At 53.6% G+C, this 19530-nt stretch overlaps 12 non-coding genes and 1 pseudogene across 12 annotated transcripts; all 13 read right to left on the bottom strand.

Annotated features, from left to right (window-relative positions):
• Positions 1–5729: 5729 nt before the first annotated feature.
• LOC144764460 (U2 spliceosomal RNA) lies at positions 5730–5913 on the bottom strand. Its single transcript, XR_013596557.1, has one exon. It is a non-coding gene; the product is annotated as a U2 spliceosomal RNA (small nuclear RNA).
• A 924-nt stretch (positions 5914–6837) lies between these two features.
• Positions 6838–7028, bottom strand: LOC144764210 (U2 spliceosomal RNA). The gene has a single exon (XR_013596401.1). It is a non-coding gene; the product is annotated as a U2 spliceosomal RNA (small nuclear RNA).
• Positions 7029–8013: 985 nt separating this feature from the next.
• On the bottom strand, positions 8014–8204 carry LOC144764208 (U2 spliceosomal RNA). The gene has a single exon (XR_013596400.1). It is a non-coding gene; the product is annotated as a U2 spliceosomal RNA (small nuclear RNA).
• A 934-nt stretch (positions 8205–9138) lies between these two features.
• LOC144764207 (U2 spliceosomal RNA) lies at positions 9139–9329 on the bottom strand. The gene has a single exon (XR_013596399.1). It is a non-coding gene; the product is annotated as a U2 spliceosomal RNA (small nuclear RNA).
• Positions 9330–10302: 973 nt separating this feature from the next.
• LOC144764206 (U2 spliceosomal RNA) lies at positions 10303–10493 on the bottom strand. The gene has a single exon (XR_013596398.1). It is a non-coding gene; the product is annotated as a U2 spliceosomal RNA (small nuclear RNA).
• Positions 10494–11417: 924 nt separating this feature from the next.
• LOC144764205 (U2 spliceosomal RNA) lies at positions 11418–11608 on the bottom strand. Its single transcript, XR_013596397.1, has one exon. It is a non-coding gene; the product is annotated as a U2 spliceosomal RNA (small nuclear RNA).
• Positions 11609–12593: 985 nt separating this feature from the next.
• On the bottom strand, positions 12594–12784 carry LOC144764204 (U2 spliceosomal RNA). The gene has a single exon (XR_013596396.1). It is a non-coding gene; the product is annotated as a U2 spliceosomal RNA (small nuclear RNA).
• A 934-nt stretch (positions 12785–13718) lies between these two features.
• LOC144764202 (U2 spliceosomal RNA) lies at positions 13719–13909 on the bottom strand. The gene has a single exon (XR_013596394.1). It is a non-coding gene; the product is annotated as a U2 spliceosomal RNA (small nuclear RNA).
• Positions 13910–14882: 973 nt separating this feature from the next.
• On the bottom strand, positions 14883–15100 carry LOC144764416 (U2 spliceosomal RNA; annotated as a pseudogene).
• A 431-nt stretch (positions 15101–15531) lies between these two features.
• On the bottom strand, positions 15532–15722 carry LOC144764533 (U2 spliceosomal RNA). The gene has a single exon (XR_013596601.1). It is a non-coding gene; the product is annotated as a U2 spliceosomal RNA (small nuclear RNA).
• Positions 15723–16646: 924 nt separating this feature from the next.
• On the bottom strand, positions 16647–16837 carry LOC144764201 (U2 spliceosomal RNA). The gene has a single exon (XR_013596393.1). It is a non-coding gene; the product is annotated as a U2 spliceosomal RNA (small nuclear RNA).
• A 985-nt stretch (positions 16838–17822) lies between these two features.
• Positions 17823–18013, bottom strand: LOC144764200 (U2 spliceosomal RNA). The gene has a single exon (XR_013596392.1). It is a non-coding gene; the product is annotated as a U2 spliceosomal RNA (small nuclear RNA).
• A 934-nt stretch (positions 18014–18947) lies between these two features.
• On the bottom strand, positions 18948–19138 carry LOC144764199 (U2 spliceosomal RNA). The gene has a single exon (XR_013596391.1). It is a non-coding gene; the product is annotated as a U2 spliceosomal RNA (small nuclear RNA).
• Positions 19139–19530: the final 392 nt, after the last annotated feature.

The following is a 19530-nucleotide window of genomic DNA, read 5'->3' as shown; positions in this document are numbered from 1 at the left end:
GCCTTCAGCAGGTCCTGTGCGTACGTGCACTCCCAGAAGAGATGGTATGTTGTCTCGTCCACGGTGCATCCTCTTGGGCAGGACTTGTGTCGGTTGAGTCCTCTTGCGTGCATGAAGGCTCTCACGGGAAGTCCTCCTTGGATGGCCATCCAGGCGGTGTCCTTGTGCTGGTTCGTCAGGCGTTTGGATGCGACGTTTCCCCACACGTGGTCTGCTGTGGCTGAGGGAAGGGCGCCGATTTGCTCGCTGACGTCTCTTGCACGTATCTGTTTCTGGACAAGCTTGGAGGTCCATGTGGCGGGGCTCGCTGTCTCCAGGCCAAATTCCTTCACAAACTTCTCCACCTCTTTGTAGAACCACGGGGTCTCCCAGTTGTACGGGACGGCGCTCACCCACTCAGCCCATCCGAGGCGCCTCCACGTTGGCAGCAGGAAGAAGCGTGCCATCAGAAAGCCGACGTGGCTCTCATCTTCTGTCCTCAGGGTGTTCCTCACGCACTGGCACACGAAGATCCCTCTCAGGATGGTGGCGATGTCCGGCACTCCTTTGCCTCCCTTGTCGTGGGTCTTGAACATCACCGTCCTCTTCACTCTGTCCATCTTCGAGCTCCAGATGAAGTAGAAGATCATTCTCGTGATGGCCTTGGCCGTTGTGGTCTGCACTGGCCATACTTGAGCGACGTACTGGAGTACTGGCAGGGTCTCGTTCCGCAGGACCAAAGACTTCCCTTCGATCGTCAGCTTCCGGAGGCTCCAGAGTCCCAGCTTCTGCCTTGTCTTCGCCAGTCTTTCCTCCCAGGTCTTCTCTGCTGCACCTTCTCCGCCGAACCAAACTCCCAGGATCTTCAGGAAGTCCCTCTTGATGGGGAATGGTAGTGGGTCTCGGGGGGGGGTCCAGTGTCCGAAGAGCAGGGTTTCTGACTTGGCGCTGTTGATCTTCGCTCCTGATGCCTTTCCAAACTCGATACAAGTCCTTTCCAGTTCTCTTATGGACGGCCCGTCTGCGCAGAATACTGAGACGTCGTCCATGTACAGAGAGCACTTCACTTCTCCTTTTCCTCCGCTTCCCGGTGCCTTTACTCCTCTGATGTTACTGTTCTGCCGGATGCGTTCCGCGAGGAGTTCTATTACGCAGATGAACAGGAGGGGGGAGAGGGGGCATCCCTGCCTCACCCCTGACAGGACCGGGAAAGGGTCGGTACTCCAGCCATTCACTGTTGCCGTGCTGGAGATGTCGCTATACATTGTTTTCACCACGTCGCAGAAGAAGTCCCCCAGGCCCAGCGCTCTGAGTGCCCGGTCCATGAACTCATGGGAAACACGGTCGAACGCCTTCTCCTGGTCCAGGCTGACCAAGGCCGTCGGGATCTTGCGACCCTTGACGTACTCGATCGTGTCCCGGACCAGGGCCAGGCTGTCCGCGATTTGCCGTCCCGGTATACCGCAGGACTGGTCTGGGTGGACTATCTTTGCTACCACTTTCTTTAGGCGGTTGGCCATTACCTTCGCGAGAATCTTGTAGTCCACATTGAGGAGAGAGATGGGCCTCCAGTTCTTGAGGTCTTCTCTCTCTCCCTTCTGTTTGTACAAGAGTGTTATCATGCCCTCTCGCAGGGATTGCGGCATACTGCCCTTGCCCACCATTTCCTCGTAGAGGGTCAGCAAGTCCGGCCCGATCAGGTCCCATAGTTCGACATATAGTTCCACTGGGAGACCGTCGTTCCCGGGTGTCTTGCCTCTCTTGGAGGTTGTGGCGGCCAAGTGCAGTTCTTCCAGGGTGAAGGGCGCATCTAGGCCTTCTCTCTCTTCCGGACCCAGTGTCTTTGAGATGCCCTCCAGGAAACTGTCCGCCTGGGCTCTCTCCGACGCCTTCGGTGAGTAGAGTTCGCCGTAAAAGTCCGTGACGACTCTCATGACGTCCTCTTTCTCACTTTGGAGGTTGCCCTCCGAGTCCCGAAGTTCCACCAGCGGTGTGTGAGTCGAGTGAATTTTCTTAAAAAAGAACGAGTTGCATTTCTCGCCCTTCTCTAGGTTCTCGGTTCTGGTCCTGAAGATGATTTTCTCGGATTCTTCCCTAAAGTGCTCTGCGAGCCCTTTTCGGGTGTCCTCCAGGTCGTCATCCACGTCCCATCCCCTGAGCTCGAGTTCGTACAGTTGCTGCAGTTTGCTCTGCAGCCTCCTGAACGTCCTCTTCTTTTCCCGTGCAGCAGCTCTGCTTGCATCCTGGAAGAAGCTCCGGAACCTGACTTTCACCCATTCCCACCACTCGCTGGCGGATTGAAAGAGGCCCTTCATGTCCCTCCACTCTATGTACGCGTCTCTGAGGTTCGCCACTAACTCCTCGTTGTCCAGCAAAGAGCAGTTCAGTTTCCACGAACCTGGGCCAGCGGGGAACTTCCCTGTAAGTTCCCCCTCAAAACTGACTGCTCTGTGGTCAGAGAAGTGGACGGCGACCATGGAGCTTCGCCCAGGCTTTACTGTTGGGGAGGTGAGTAGGAGGTCGATCCGTGAACGCACGGATCCGTCCGGCTTGCTCCAGGAATAATTCCTGGCGTTCGGCCCCATGCTCCCGATGACATCCCGGAGGGACGCCTCCTTTATCATCTCCACCAACAGCCTGGACGTCACATCCATTCCTGCAGAGCCTGGCCCACTGCGTCCATCCAACTCTACTATGCAGTTGAAATCACCACCCATCAGAATGGTTCTGGAGGTAACGAGTTGCAACCTGAGCACCCTGAACATCTCGAGTCGCTCATTCTTCTCCGGGGGGGCATAGACGTTGATGAGCCGAACGGGCTCACCGGCCCACGAGCCGTCCACGACCAGCACTCTGCCGTTGACCTGCTCGGTGACTTTGTCCACGGTGAAATGCCTTCCCCTGATTAGAATGGCCACTCCAGATGATTTGCAATCGTTCCCTCCAGACCAAAAGGACGGCCCGTGCGTCCACTGCCGTTCAAGCTGGCTGTACGACTGGGTGTACGGAATTCCGCATTCCTGTAGAAAGCAGATATCTCGGTTCTGGGTGGCCAGGAAGCGCAACGTGCCAACCCGCCTGACCTGATCCTTCATGCTTCTGACGTTTAGGGTGAGCAATGATATGGCCATTGTCTCTGTGCTATCGGTCAGTGTCTGGTTTCGGTACCTACTGGGGTTGAAGGCCCTGGGTGTCCCTACTGTGATTGTAGGTTGTCCTGTTTCTCTGGTGATCCCCACTCCGCTGAGGCGTCTCCTGTGTATTCGAAGATCTCCTCGTTTTCTACTACCAGGTCCCATTGGTCTGGTACGGTTATGGCTGCCAGGTCGTTGAGTTGGCGGTGGAGGTCCTGGAGGGTTGACTCCTCCTCTTCTTGCTTGTCTCCCACTTCCTCCTCCATCTCCTCCTCGTCGCTCACTATGACGATGTGGGTGTCGTTTTCCGTTTCGTCATCGGTGCCCGCGTTGTTCAATTTCTTGCTCTTCAGGAAGTCCTCCTTCCCTTGTAGCTTCCGTTTCTGGGGGCCTGTCCGTTGGGTGTTTCCGTCTGGCCCCTCTACGTCTTCCAGTGTCTCCAGTTTGGGTTCCGTTGGTGGAGGTTTTTGTGCTGCCGCCATCTGGATCCTTGTGCTGGAGCGTGTTTGCTCTTTGGTTTCTGAGAGTTTTTTTGCTTTCTGGCGCAGCGACTGGGATTGCACTGTCTCCCATGACTCTATGGTCTCCCAGTCATCTTCGCTGTCCTTTTTCTTTCCCTTTTTGTCTGTTTTCTTGGCCCCCTTCGCCTTGGCAGAGTCCTTTTTCTCCTTTCTTGCCTCCTTGGACTCTGTTCTCGGTGCTGGTGCCTTCTCTCCGGTGGCCTCCTTTGTTGGTGCGGTTTCTTGTGGCGCTCCTTCATTGGTGGGTTCCGGTTGTTCCTTGGCTGGTGTTACCTCAGCCGGTGCGTCTTCCCTTGGGGTTTCCTTTGGCGGGGCCTTTGCTGATGCTCCGTCCTCCGGGCTTCCTTTGGGGGTCTGGGGTTCCTTGGCTGGTGCCTTCACAGTAGATGGTGGTGGTGGTCCTGTGTCCGGTCCTGCTTTGGGTCCCTCTTGGTTGCTCTGGCCTGGTCCTGTGGGGTTTGTTGTTTTCGGATCCTGGCCCTTCTGATCCCCCTTCCCGGGTGTCGGTGATGTTTTTCCCGATTGGTCCCTGGCGTCCTTCAGGAGGGTGTTCAGGCTGGCGTTGGCTGTTGGCGAGAGCTTCGGCCTGGTCTGTCTCCATGGTTGGCTCCAGGCTGGGCTCGCTGCAGCGGCCGCTGCGTATGTTTTCGGCAAGTCAGACTTGGGGCATTGGTAGTACGAGTGGCCCACCTCTCCACAGAGGTTGCACTTCCTGGTCCCTTTGCATGAGCTTGCGTCGTGTCCGGACTGCTTGCATTTCCAGCAGAATTTCACAGGGCAATCCCTGCCGGCATGGCCCGTGCCTTCGCACTTCCTGCAGGTGAAGGGTTGTCCTGGGTACTTGATCCTCCCCATGTCTGATCCTAGGTAGAAGCTGGCCGGTGGGTGTTTCATGCCATCTCTCCCTAATGGGTCCTTGTGGAGGTCCATCTGTGCCTGCCAGGTCGTGTTCCAAACTCCGTTGGGGTCCCTGACCTTGGTGGGCCCTGACAGGATGGTGCCGTACCGTTGGAGGAGCGACGCGATGTCCTTGTCTGGGATGTGGGGGTTGGTCATCTCAACCGTTATCCTCTTCTCCGTGGTTGCTGGCTCCATCCCGGCCGTTACACTGAATCTGCTGTAGGGCAACTCCTCCTTCTTCTCTTGAAAGAAGTCCCAGTACTTCCTGAAGAGGGCTTGCGTGAAGAAGCTGAGAAGGAAGATCATTCCCGATGCAGATGCCTGGCAACTCAGTATCTCTTCTCCTTGGACCCCTGCTGGTTTGAGGATTGTTTTCACAAATGAGGCTCGCTCCATTCGGGGTCCGGCTTTGTCCTTCATCTCCCACCGCATGAGCTGGGTGTGCCGGTGGGTGATGCTGTACCCATTGAAGGGTTCTGGGGCTGTCCCCTGCCTGGTCCCTGCCTCACCCTTCCCTCCGCTCCCTGGTTTGGCTGCCTTGGGGTTTCCAGGGGCACCTGTCTGCCCTCCTGGTGCCTTTGGCCCTGGGGCCTGGGGTACCGGGGTCTTGGGGTCACCAGCCGTCCCTGCGCTGGTGCCCGCTTCAACGGGTGTCTCCTTACTCGCCGCCTTGCCGCTGTCCCCAGGGGGTGGGGGGTCTGGTTTCTGGGCGTCCAGCTGGGGGATGCCTTCTGTGGTGGCCACTGAGGGTTCAGTGTCCATGGCTTCCATTTGGTTGGTTGGGGGGGTCACCTGGTAGATTGTGGGTTACCGCCGGGTTTACCTGGTTCGCCTTTGGACCGTCCGCCTGGGTGCCTGGGGTGTCTCCCAGCAAACCTTAGAGGTCTGCAGTGCAAGAAACTCTGACCAGTCACTCCCTAGAACTAAGGCAGGGTTATAGGTGTGTCCACCTAAGCATAAATCCCCTTACCAGAGCTCTGGGTGCTGTTCAGGCCTGTGAAGGATGTTAGGAGGTGTTTTAAGCCTCCAGCATTAGTCCACCCAAACGCCAGGAGAGAGAGAGTTAGGAGCGCTCAACGTTACCTGTGCTCTAGGAGCTGGCCGCAGGCCCTTGGGGGTTCTACTTTAAGTTCCTAGTGAACAAACAGGCACCAGCACGCTGGTGTCCCTCCTCCGGCTTAATTAAAAGCACGTCGGGCCTTCACGAAAATTTGCATAAATTGCAAAATTTGCATAAATTTGCATAAGCAAATTTATTCACTTCACAAGTCAAAGTCGTAGTATTGTCCAAATCAAATATCAACTGCGCAGAAACCGCGCTGTGAAACTGATAAGAACAGATACTACACTTGATCTTAGCCAAAAGGCCGAGAAGCGATAACCCGGGCCCATTCAGAATCAACGCCTCCCGAAGCAATCTACCTGGCTCACCCGGACTTGGCTCTTCCCTCGCACCGTCGCTGGCCGCCTTTCCGCCTCTTTTTCCGACTCCCAGCAAGGGCTCAGTATGTCTGGGTGGAAAGGAGGCCCCGGCCTCAGGCCTTCTCCCGGCTCCCAGAGTCCTCCTCGGCTGTCGCCTCATCAGGCGTCACTTAGCATACCCACGTTGTCCTCTTTCTAGAATTTGCATGCCCCGCCCCTTCCTGCGCACTGCTTCCAGACGGCTGGCCAGAAAGACTGGCAGCCAGGGGATGCTGGGAATCAGCCCAGGATGCCCTGGACAGCTCCCTGACCGGATATGGCCGGCCCCTCACCCTCGCTTGCCGGGGACACTGCTCCCCTGCAGCCTAAGGCCTATAGATAAGGCTTGGCCGTTCGTGGCCGTTCGGGGCGGGCAGAGAAGGAAAAGGACTCTGTATTTTTCTTCTTGCTCAGAGAAGCCAAGGGCAGTGTCCACTTCTCTGCCAGCCTGCATGCCAGCCAGCCTGCCTGCCTGCCTCCCTCCCTCCCTCCCACTGACTTGCTGGGAACCTTCTTCCATTCGTTCCCCAGTGAAATGGATCCAAAATCACTGAAAGTCTGCTGCTGGAAAAACAATCTTTTTCCGACGTTTGTCTCTTTTCAAAGTGCAGCGTCTGGATGGAGAAGGGGAGAAAAAAAGAAATAATTTTTTATTTGTATTTTTTTTTCGTAAACCCGAAAAATTAATAAATGAATAAATAAATAACGCACGGCCCGGGTGCGGCAAATAAGTCAAATAAATACATGAATAAGGCAAGACACGGTGACCAGTTTGCTTTTATTCACACGCAAACACAATAGCGCCACTTTCTATTTTTCAACAGCATTGTTTTCCCCGGGTGGGGAAGTGCACCATTCCTGGAGGTACTGCAATACCAGGTTGATGCGTGGAGTGGACAGAGCAAGCTCCTATTCCATCTCCCTGTTCCAAAAATCAATTTAATATATGGTCCCCAGATAGAGGACGTATCAGATATTAAACTGATAAGAACAGATACTACACTTGATCTTAGCCAAAAGGCCGAGAAGCGATAACCCGGGCCCATTCAGAATCAACGCCTCCCGAAGCAATCTACCTGGCTCACCCGGACTTGGCTCTTCCCTCGCACCGTCGCTGGCCGCCTTTCCGCCTCTTTTTCCGACTCCCAGCAAGGGCTCAGTATGTCTGGGTGGAAAGGAGGCCCCGGCCTCAGGCCTTCTCCCGGCTCCCAGAGTCCTCCTCGGCTGTCGCCTCATCAGGCGTCACTTAGCATACCCACGTTGTCCTCTTTCTAGAATTTGCATGCCCCGCCCCTTCCTGCGCACTGCTTCCAGACGGCTGGCCAGAAAGACTGGCAGCCAGGGGATGCTGGGAATCAGCCCAGGATGCCCTGGACAGCTCCCTGACCGGATATGGCCGGCCCCTCACCCTCGCTTGCCGGGGACACTGCTCCCCTGCAGCCTAAGGCCTATAGATAAGGCTTGGCCGTTCGTGGCCGTTCGGGGACGGGCGGGGCGGGCAGAGAAGGAAAAGGACTCTGTATTTTTCTTCTTGCTCAGAGAAGCCAAGGGCAGTGTCCACTTCTCTGCCAGCCTGCATGCCAGCCAGCCTGCCTGCCTGCCTCCCTCCCTTCCTCCCTCCCTCCCTCCCACTGACTTGCTGGGAACCTTCTTCCATTCGTTCCCCAGTGAAATGGATCCAAAATCACTGAAAGTCTGCTGCTGGAAAAACAATCTTTTTCCGACGTTTGTCTCTTTTCAAAGTGCAGCGTCTGGATGGAGAAGGGGAGAAAAAAAGAAATAATTTTTTATTTGTATTTTTTTTTCGTAAACCCGAAAAATTAATAAATGAATAAATAAATAACGCACGGCCCGGGTGCGGCAAATAAGTCAAATAAATACATGAATAAGGCAAGACACGGTGACCAGTTTGCTTTTATTCACACGCAAACACAATAGCGCCACTTTACAGGGTTTGGTAGTGGAGCGCTACTCTCGTTTTCTCGTCTATTTTTCAACAGCATTGTTTTCCCCGGGTGGGGAAGTGCACCATTCCTGGAGGTACTGCAATACCAGGTTGATGCGTGGAGTGGACAGAGCAAGCTCCTATTCCATCTCCCTGTTCCAAAAATCAATTTAATATATGGTCCCCAGATAGAGGACGTATCAGATATTAAACTGATAAGAACAGATACTACACTTGATCTTAGCCAAAAGGCCGAGAAGCGATAACCCGGGCCCATTCAGAATCAACGCCTCCCGAAGCAATCTACCTGGCTCACCCGGACTTGGCTCTTCCCTCGCACCGTCGCTGGCCGCCTTTCCGCCTCTTTTTCCGACTCCCAGCAAGGGCTCAGTATGTCTGGGTGGAAAGGAGGCCCCGGCCTCAGGCCTTCTCCCGGCTCCCAGAGTCCTCCTCGGCTGTCGCCTCATCAGGCGTCACTTAGCATACCCACGTTGTCCTCTTTCTAGAATTTGCATGCCCCGCCCCTTCCTGCGCACTGCTTCCAGACGGCTGGCCAGAAAGACTGGCAGCCAGGGGATGCTGGGAATCAGCCCAGGATGCCCTGGACAGCTCCCTGACCGGATATGGCCGGCCCCTCACCCTCGCTTGCCGGGGACACTGCTCCCCTGCAGCCTAAGGCCTATAGATAAGGCTTGGCCGTTCGTGGCCGTTCGGGGACGGGCGGGGCGGGCAGAGAAGGAAAAGGACTCTGTATTTTTCTTCTTGCTCAGAGAAGCCAAGGGCAGTGTCCACTTCTCTGCCAGCCTGCATGCCAGCCAGCCTGCCTGCCTGCCTCCCTCCCTCCCTCCCACTGACTTGCTGGGAACCTTCTTCCATTCGTTCCCCAGTGAAATGGATCCAAAATCACTGAAAGTCTGCTGCTGGAAAAACAATCTTTTTCCGACGTTTGTCTCTTTTCAAAGTGCAGCGTCTGGATGGAGAAGGGGAGAAAAAAAGAAATAATTTTTTATTTGTATTTTTTTTTCGTAAACCCGAAAAATTAATAAATGAATAAATAAATAACGCACGGCCCGGGTGCGGCAAATAAGTCAAATAAATACATGAATAAGGCAAGACACGGTGACCAGTTTGCTTTTATTCACACGCAAACACAATAGCGCCACTTTCTATTTTTCAACAGCATTGTTTTCCCCGGGTGGGGAAGTGCACCATTCCTGGAGGTACTGCAATACCAGGTTGATGCGTGGAGTGGACAGAGCAAGCTCCTATTCCATCTCCCTGTTCCAAAAATCAATTTAATATATGGTCCCCAGATAGAGGACGTATCAGATATTAAACTGATAAGAACAGATACTACACTTGATCTTAGCCAAAAGGCCGAGAAGCGATAACCCGGGCCCATTCAGAATCAACGCCTCCCGAAGCAATCTACCTGGCTCACCCGGACTTGGCTCTTCCCTCGCACCGTCGCTGGCCGCCTTTCCGCCTCTTTTTCCGACTCCCAGCAAGGGCTCAGTATGTCTGGGTGGAAAGGAGGCCCCGGCCTCAGGCCTTCTCCCGGCTCCCAGAGTCCTCCTCGGCTGTCGCCTCATCAGGCGTCACTTAGCATACCCACGTTGTCCTCTTTCTAGAATTTGCATGCCCCGCCCCTTCCTGCGCACTGCTTCCAGACGGCTGGCCAGAAAGACTGGCAGCCAGGGGATGCTGGGAATCAGCCCAGGATGCCCTGGACAGCTCCCTGACCGGATATGGCCGGCCCCTCACCCTCGCTTGCCGGGGACACTGCTCCCCTGCAGCCTAAGGCCTATAGATAAGGCTTGGCCGTTCGTGGCCGTTCGGGGACGGGCGGGGCGGGCAGAGAAGGAAAAGGACTCTGTATTTTTCTTCTTGCTCAGAGAAGCCAAGGGCAGTGTCCACTTCTCTGCCAGCCTGCATGCCAGCCAGCCTGCCTGCCTGCCTCCCTCCCTCCCTCCCACTGACTTGCTGGGAACCTTCTTCCATTCGTTCCCCAGTGAAATGGATCCAAAATCACTGAAAGTCTGCTGCTGGAAAAACAATCTTTTTCCGACGTTTGTCTCTTTTCAAAGTGCAGCGTCTGGATGGAGAAGGGGAGAAAAAAAGAAATAATTTTTTATTTGTATTTTTTTTTCGTAAACCCGAAAAATTAATAAATGAATAAATAAATAACGCACGGCCCGGGTGCGGCAAATAAGTCAAATAAATACATGAATAAGGCAAGACACGGTGACCAGTTTGCTTTTATTCACACGCAAACACAATAGCGCCACTTTACAGGGTTTGGTAGTGGAGCGCTACTCTCGTTTTCTCGTCTATTTTTCAACAGCATTGTTTTCCCCGGGTGGGGAAGTGCACCATTCCTGGAGGTACTGCAATACCAGGTTGATGCGTGGAGTGGACAGAGCAAGCTCCTATTCCATCTCCCTGTTCCAAAAATCAATTTAATATATGGTCCCCAGATAGAGGACGTATCAGATATTAAACTGATAAGAACAGATACTACACTTGATCTTAGCCAAAAGGCCGAGAAGCGATAACCCGGGCCCATTCAGAATCAACGCCTCCCGAAGCAATCTACCTGGCTCACCCGGACTTGGCTCTTCCCTCGCACCGTCGCTGGCCGCCTTTCCGCCTCTTTTTCCGACTCCCAGCAAGGGCTCAGTATGTCTGGGTGGAAAGGAGGCCCCGGCCTCAGGCCTTCTCCCGGCTCCCAGAGTCCTCCTCGGCTGTCGCCTCATCAGGCGTCACTTAGCATACCCACGTTGTCCTCTTTCTAGAATTTGCATGCCCCGCCCCTTCCTGCGCACTGCTTCCAGACGGCTGGCCAGAAAGACTGGCAGCCAGGGGATGCTGGGAATCAGCCCAGGATGCCCTGGACAGCTCCCTGACCGGATATGGCCGGCCCCTCACCCTCGCTTGCCGGGGACACTGCTCCCCTGCAGCCTAAGGCCTATAGATAAGGCTTGGCCGTTCGTGGCCGTTCGGGGCGGGCAGAGAAGGAAAAGGACTCTGTATTTTTCTTCTTGCTCAGAGAAGCCAAGGGCAGTGTCCACTTCTCTGCCAGCCTGCATGCCAGCCAGCCTGCCTGCCTGCCTCCCTCCCTCCCTCCCACTGACTTGCTGGGAACCTTCTTCCATTCGTTCCCCAGTGAAATGGATCCAAAATCACTGAAAGTCTGCTGCTGGAAAAACAATCTTTTTCCGACGTTTGTCTCTTTTCAAAGTGCAGCGTCTGGATGGAGAAGGGGAGAAAAAAAGAAATAATTTTTTATTTGTATTTTTTTTTCGTAAACCCGAAAAATTAATAAATGAATAAATAAATAACGCACGGCCCGGGTGCGGCAAATAAGTCAAATAAATACATGAATAAGGCAAGACACGGTGACCAGTTTGCTTTTATTCACACGCAAACACAATAGCGCCACTTTCTATTTTTCAACAGCATTGTTTTCCCCGGGTGGGGAAGTGCACCATTCCTGGAGGTACTGCAATACCAGGTTGATGCGTGGAGTGGACAGAGCAAGCTCCTATTCCATCTCCCTGTTCCAAAAATCAATTTAATATATGGTCCCCAGATAGAGGACGTATCAGATATTAAACTGATAAGAACAGATACTACACTTGATCTTAGCCAAAAGGCCGAGAAGCGATAACCCGGGCCCATTCAGAATCAACGCCTCCCGAAGCAATCTACCTGGCTCACCCGGACTTGGCTCTTCCCTCGCACCGTCGCTGGCCGCCTTTCCGCCTCTTTTTCCGACTCCCAGCAAGGGCTCAGTATGTCTGGGTGGAAAGGAGGCCCCGGCCTCAGGCCTTCTCCCGGCTCCCAGAGTCCTCCTCGGCTGTCGCCTCATCAGGCGTCACTTAGCATACCCACGTTGTCCTCTTTCTAGAATTTGCATGCCCCGCCCCTTCCTGCGCACTGCTTCCAGACGGCTGGCCAGAAAGACTGGCAGCCAGGGGATGCTGGGAATCAGCCCAGGATGCCCTGGACAGCTCCCTGACCGGATATGGCCGGCCCCTCACCCTCGCTTGCCGGGGACACTGCTCCCCTGCAGCCTAAGGCCTATAGATAAGGCTTGGCCGTTCGTGGCCGTTCGGGGACGGGCGGGGCGGGCAGAGAAGGAAAAGGACTCTGTATTTTTCTTCTTGCTCAGAGAAGCCAAGGGCAGTGTCCACTTCTCTGCCAGCCTGCATGCCAGCCAGCCTGCCTGCCTGCCTCCCTCCCTTCCTCCCTCCCTCCCTCCCACTGACTTGCTGGGAACCTTCTTCCATTCGTTCCCCAGTGAAATGGATCCAAAATCACTGAAAGTCTGCTGCTGGAAAAACAATCTTTTTCCGACGTTTGTCTCTTTTCAAAGTGCAGCGTCTGGATGGAGAAGGGGAGAAAAAAAGAAATAATTTTTTATTTGTATTTTTTTTTCGTAAACCCGAAAAATTAATAAATGAATAAATAAATAACGCACGGCCCGGGTGCGGCAAATAAGTCAAATAAATACATGAATAAGGCAAGACACGGTGACCAGTTTGCTTTTATTCACACGCAAACACAATAGCGCCACTTTACAGGGTTTGGTAGTGGAGCGCTACTCTCGTTTTCTCGTCTATTTTTCAACAGCATTGTTTTCCCCGGGTGGGGAAGTGCACCATTCCTGGAGGTACTGCAATACCAGGTTGATGCGTGGAGTGGACAGAGCAAGCTCCTATTCCATCTCCCTGTTCCAAAAATCAATTTAATATATGGTCCCCAGATAGAGGACGTATCAGATATTAAACTGATAAGAACAGATACTACACTTGATCTTAGCCAAAAGGCCGAGAAGCGATAACCCGGGCCCATTCAGAATCAACGCCTCCCGAAGCAATCTACCTGGCTCACCCGGACTTGGCTCTTCCCTCGCACCGTCGCTGGCCGCCTTTCCGCCTCTTTTTCCGACTCCCAGCAAGGGCTCAGTATGTCTGGGTGGAAAGGAGGCCCCGGCCTCAGGCCTTCTCCCGGCTCCCAGAGTCCTCCTCGGCTGTCGCCTCATCAGGCGTCACTTAGCATACCCACGTTGTCCTCTTTCTAGAATTTGCATGCCCCGCCCCTTCCTGCGCACTGCTTCCAGACGGCTGGCCAGAAAGACTGGCAGCCAGGGGATGCTGGGAATCAGCCCAGGATGCCCTGGACAGCTCCCTGACCGGATATGGCCGGCCCCTCACCCTCGCTTGCCGGGGACACTGCTCCCCTGCAGCCTAAGGCCTATAGATAAGGCTTGGCCGTTCGTGGCCGTTCGGGGACGGGCGGGGCGGGCAGAGAAGGAAAAGGACTCTGTATTTTTCTTCTTGCTCAGAGAAGCCAAGGGCAGTGTCCACTTCTCTGCCAGCCTGCATGCCAGCCAGCCTGCCTGCCTGCCTCCCTCCCTCCCTCCCACTGACTTGCTGGGAACCTTCTTCCATTCGTTCCCCAGTGAAATGGATCCAAAATCACTGAAAGTCTGCTGCTGGAAAAACAATCTTTTTCCGACGTTTGTCTCTTTTCAAAGTGCAGCGTCTGGATGGAGAAGGGGAGAAAAAAAGAAATAATTTTTTATTTGTATTTTTTTTTCGTAAACCCGAAAAATTAATAAATGAATAAATAAATAACGCACGGCCCGGGTGCGGCAAATAAGTCAAATAAATACATGAATAAGGCAAGACACGGTGACCAGTTTGCTTTTATTCACACGCAAACACAATAGCGCCACTTTCTATTTTTCAACAGCATTGTTTTCCCCGGGTGGGGAAGTGCACCATTCCTGGAGGTACTGCAATACCAGGTTGATGCGTGGAGTGGACAGAGCAAGCTCCTATTCCATCTCCCTGTTCCAAAAATCAATTTAATATATGGTCCCCAGATAGAGGACGTATCAGATATTAAACTGATAAGAACAGATACTACACTTGATCTTAGCCAAAAGGCCGAGAAGCGATAACCCGGGCCCATTCAGAATCAACGCCTCCCGAAGCAATCTACCTGGCTCACCCGGACTTGGCTCTTCCCTCGCACCGTCGCTGGCCGCCTTTCCGCCTCTTTTTCCGACTCCCAGCAAGGGCTCAGTATGTCTGGGTGGAAAGGAGGCCCCGGCCTCAGGCCTTCTCCCGGCTCCCAGAGTCCTCCTCGGCTGTCGCCTCATCAGGCGTCACTTAGCATACCCACGTTGTCCTCTTTCTAGAATTTGCATGCCCCGCCCCTTCCTGCGCACTGCTTCCAGACGGCTGGCCAGAAAGACTGGCAGCCAGGGGATGCTGGGAATCAGCCCAGGATGCCCTGGACAGCTCCCTGACCGGATATGGCCGGCCCCTCACCCTCGCTTGCCGGGGACACTGCTCCCCTGCAGCCTAAGGCCTATAGATAAGGCTTGGCCGTTCGTGGCCGTTCGGGGACGGGCGGGGCGGGCAGAGAAGGAAAAGGACTCTGTATTTTTCTTCTTGCTCAGAGAAGCCAAGGGCAGTGTCCACTTCTCTGCCAGCCTGCATGCCAGCCAGCCTGCCTGCCTGCCTCCCTCCCTCCCTCCCACTGACTTGCTGGGAACCTTCTTCCATTCGTTCCCCAGTGAAATGGATCCAAAATCACTGAAAGTCTGCTGCTGGAAAAACAATCTTTTTCCGACGTTTGTCTCTTTTCAAAGTGCAGCGTCTGGATGGAGAAGGGGAGAAAAAAAGAAATAATTTTTTATTTGTATTTTTTTTTCGTAAACCCGAAAAATTAATAAATGAATAAATAAATAACGCACGGCCCGGGTGCGGCAAATAAGTCAAATAAATACATGAATAAGGCAAGACACGGTGACCAGTTTGCTTTTATTCACACGCAAACACAATAGCGCCACTTTACAGGGTTTGGTAGTGGAGCGCTACTCTCGTTTTCTCGTCTATTTTTCAACAGCATTGTTTTCCCCGGGTGGGGAAGTGCACCATTCCTGGAGGTACTGCAATACCAGGTTGATGCGTGGAGTGGACAGAGCAAGCTCCTATTCCATCTCCCTGTTCCAAAAATCAATTTAATATATGGTCCCCAGATAGAGGACGTATCAGATATTAAACTGATAAGAACAGATTTTTTTTTTTTTTTTTTTTTTTTTTTTTTTTGTCCTACCCGTCACACCCTCAGTCAGCAGGTCTGGCCAGTCTGCCACACCCACCGGCCTTGCCCTTCAACCGAGCCGTCTCGCCTGGCCTACTTGCCCAGGGGGTACTAGGCATGGCTTATCTTTTCAGCCAACCCCGGTCTGTCCTGCTACTACCTCCATCCAGCAGCCAACCAGCCCAGCTGAAAGCGGGGAACCAATCCGCAGACAGCCATTAGCTGGTTGGCCTTGTGCCGGTCGGACCTAGGAGGGTTCGCCTGGACAGGGGGGCGACTTAGCCTTCCAGCCATGCCGTTCGGCCCTGTCGTTCCATCCAAGGTCATCAGCCCGGTTGTCAAACAAAGCCGGTTGGCACAGCAGCCCAGTCTCGCCTGCTGACCTACGAAAAAAATCGCCATTCAGCCGGCCTGCCAGTCAGCCCCCACTGGGGTACTGCCCAACAGTCCAGCATGCCAGGCTACTAAAAACGTTATGACATTACTGTCATATGCGTAATGACATTGCTGTCATTGTCGATCCGGAACCGAATCTCGTTTCTACGTATTGGGAATATCATTGACACACAAAGTTCAATGAGCACATCCCAACTGACCGCCCTCCCCTAGGGGAGGCAAGTGAAACTACACTTGATCTTAGCCAAAAGGCCGAGAAGCGATAACCCGGGCCCATTCAGAATCAACGCCTCCCGAAGCAATCTACCTGGCTCACCCGGACTTGGCTCTTCCCTCGCACCGTCGCTGGCCGCCTTTCCGCCTCTTTTTCCGACTCCCAGCAAGGGCTCAGTATGTCTGGGTGGAAAGGAGGCCCCGGCCTCAGGCCTTCTCCCGGCTCCCAGAGTCCTCCTCGGCTGTCGCCTCATCAGGCGTCACTTAGCATACCCACGTTGTCCTCTTTCTAGAATTTGCATGCCCCGCCCCTTCCTGCGCACTGCTTCCAGACGGCTGGCCAGAAAGACTGGCAGCCAGGGGATGCTGGGAATCAGCCCAGGATGCCCTGGACAGCTCCCTGACCGGATATGGCCGGCCCCTCACCCTCGCTTGCCGGGGACACTGCTCCCCTGCAGCCTAAGGCCTATAGATAAGGCTTGGCCGTTCGTGGCCGTTCGGGGCGGGCAGAGAAGGAAAAGGACTCTGTATTTTTCTTCTTGCTCAGAGAAGCCAAGGGCAGTGTCCACTTCTCTGCCAGCCTGCATGCCAGCCAGCCTGCCTGCCTGCCTCCCTCCCTCCCTCCCACTGACTTGCTGGGAACCTTCTTCCATTCGTTCCCCAGTGAAATGGATCCAAAATCACTGAAAGTCTGCTGCTGGAAAAACAATCTTTTTCCGACGTTTGTCTCTTTTCAAAGTGCAGCGTCTGGATGGAGAAGGGGAGAAAAAAAGAAATAATTTTTTATTTGTATTTTTTTTTCGTAAACCCGAAAAATTAATAAATGAATAAATAAATAACGCACGGCCCGGGTGCGGCAAATAAGTCAAATAAATACATGAATAAGGCAAGACACGGTGACCAGTTTGCTTTTATTCACACGCAAACACAATAGCGCCACTTTCTATTTTTCAACAGCATTGTTTTCCCCGGGTGGGGAAGTGCACCATTCCTGGAGGTACTGCAATACCAGGTTGATGCGTGGAGTGGACAGAGCAAGCTCCTATTCCATCTCCCTGTTCCAAAAATCAATTTAATATATGGTCCCCAGATAGAGGACGTATCAGATATTAAACTGATAAGAACAGATACTACACTTGATCTTAGCCAAAAGGCCGAGAAGCGATAACCCGGGCCCATTCAGAATCAACGCCTCCCGAAGCAATCTACCTGGCTCACCCGGACTTGGCTCTTCCCTCGCACCGTCGCTGGCCGCCTTTCCGCCTCTTTTTCCGACTCCCAGCAAGGGCTCAGTATGTCTGGGTGGAAAGGAGGCCCCGGCCTCAGGCCTTCTCCCGGCTCCCAGAGTCCTCCTCGGCTGTCGCCTCATCAGGCGTCACTTAGCATACCCACGTTGTCCTCTTTCTAGAATTTGCATGCCCCGCCCCTTCCTGCGCACTGCTTCCAGACGGCTGGCCAGAAAGACTGGCAGCCAGGGGATGCTGGGAATCAGCCCAGGATGCCCTGGACAGCTCCCTGACCGGATATGGCCGGCCCCTCACCCTCGCTTGCCGGGGACACTGCTCCCCTGCAGCCTAAGGCCTATAGATAAGGCTTGGCCGTTCGTGGCCGTTCGGGGACGGGCGGGGCGGGCAGAGAAGGAAAAGGACTCTGTATTTTTCTTCTTGCTCAGAGAAGCCAAGGGCAGTGTCCACTTCTCTGCCAGCCTGCATGCCAGCCAGCCTGCCTGCCTGCCTCCCTCCCTTCCTCCCTCCCTCCCTCCCACTGACTTGCTGGGAACCTTCTTCCATTCGTTCCCCAGTGAAATGGATCCAAAATCACTGAAAGTCTGCTGCTGGAAAAACAATCTTTTTCCGACGTTTGTCTCTTTTCAAAGTGCAGCGTCTGGATGGAGAAGGGGAGAAAAAAAGAAATAATTTTTTATTTGTATTTTTTTTTCGTAAACCCGAAAAATTAATAAATGAATAAATAAATAACGCACGGCCCGGGTGCGGCAAATAAGTCAAATAAATACATGAATAAGGCAAGACACGGTGACCAGTTTGCTTTTATTCACACGCAAACACAATAGCGCCACTTTACAGGGTTTGGTAGTGGAGCGCTACTCTCGTTTTCTCGTCTATTTTTCAACAGCATTGTTTTCCCCGGGTGGGGAAGTGCACCATTCCTGGAGGTACTGCAATACCAGGTTGATGCGTGGAGTGGACAGAGCAAGCTCCTATTCCATCTCCCTGTTCCAAAAATCAATTTAATATATGGTCCCCAGATAGAGGACGTATCAGATATTAAACTGATAAGAACAGATACTACACTTGATCTTAGCCAAAAGGCCGAGAAGCGATAACCCGGGCCCATTCAGAATCAACGCCTCCCGAAGCAATCTACCTGGCTCACCCGGACTTGGCTCTTCCCTCGCACCGTCGCTGGCCGCCTTTCCGCCTCTTTTTCCGACTCCCAGCAAGGGCTCAGTATGTCTGGGTGGAAAGGAGGCCCCGGCCTCAGGCCTTCTCCCGGCTCCCAGAGTCCTCCTCGGCTGTCGCCTCATCAGGCGTCACTTAGCATACCCACGTTGTCCTCTTTCTAGAATTTGCATGCCCCGCCCCTTCCTGCGCACTGCTTCCAGACGGCTGGCCAGAAAGACTGGCAGCCAGGGGATGCTGGGAATCAGCCCAGGATGCCCTGGACAGCTCCCTGACCGGATATGGCCGGCCCCTCACCCTCGCTTGCCGGGGACACTGCTCCCCTGCAGCCTAAGGCCTATAGATAAGGCTTGGCCGTTCGTGGCCGTTCGGGGACGGGCGGGGCGGGCAGAGAAGGAAAAGGACTCTGTATTTTTCTTCTTGCTCAGAGAAGCCAAGGGCAGTGTCCACTTCTCTGCCAGCCTGCATGCCAGCCAGCCTGCCTGCCTGCCTCCCTCCCTCCCTCCCACTGACTTGCTGGGAACCTTCTTCCATTCGTTCCCCAGTGAAATGGATCCAAAATCACTGAAAGTCTGCTGCTGGAAAAACAATCTTTTTCCGACGTTTGTCTCTTTTCAAAGTGCAGCGTCTGGATGGAGAAGGGGAGAAAAAAAGAAATAATTTTTTATTTGTATTTTTTTTTCGTAAACCCGAAAAATTAATAAATGAATAAATAAATAACGCACGGCCCGGGTGCGGCAAATAAGTCAAATAAATACATGAATAAGGCAAGACACGGTGACCAGTTTGCTTTTATTCACACGCAAACACAATAGCGCCACTTTCTATTTTTCAACAGCATTGTTTTCCCCGGGTGGGGAAGTGCACCATTCCTGGAGGTACTGCAATACCAGGTTGATGCGTGGAGTGGACAGAGCAAGCTCCTATTCCATCTCCCTGTTCCAAAAATCAATTTAATATATGGTCCCCAGATAGAGGACGTATCAGATATTAAACTGATAAGAACAGATACTACACTTGATCTTAGCCAAAAGGCCGAGAAGCGATAACCCGGGCCCATTCAGAATCAACGCCTCCCGAAGCAATCTACCTGGCTCACCCGGACTTGGCTCTTCCCTCGCACCGTCGCTGGCCGCCTTTCCGCCTCTTTTTCCGACTCCCAGCAAGGGCTCAGTATGTCTGGGTGGAAAGGAGGCCCCGGCCTCAGGCCTTCTCCCGGCTCCCAGAGTCCTCCTCGGCTGTCGCCTCATCAGGCGTCACTTAGCATACCCACGTTGTCCTCTTTCTAGAATTTGCATGCCCCGCCCCTTCCTGCGCACTGCTTCCAGACGGCTGGCCAGAAAGACTGGCAGCCAGGGGATGCTGGGAATCAGCCCAGGATGCCCTGGACAGCTCCCTGACCGGATATGGCCGGCCCCTCACCCTCGCTTGCCGGGGAC

Source organism: Lissotriton helveticus, chromosome 6 (assembly GCF_964261635.1).
Source record: "Lissotriton helveticus chromosome 6, aLisHel1.1, whole genome shotgun sequence".
Taxonomy (NCBI): domain Eukaryota; kingdom Metazoa; phylum Chordata; class Amphibia; order Caudata; family Salamandridae; genus Lissotriton; species Lissotriton helveticus.
This window is presented reverse-complemented; position numbering and strand designations above follow the sequence as displayed.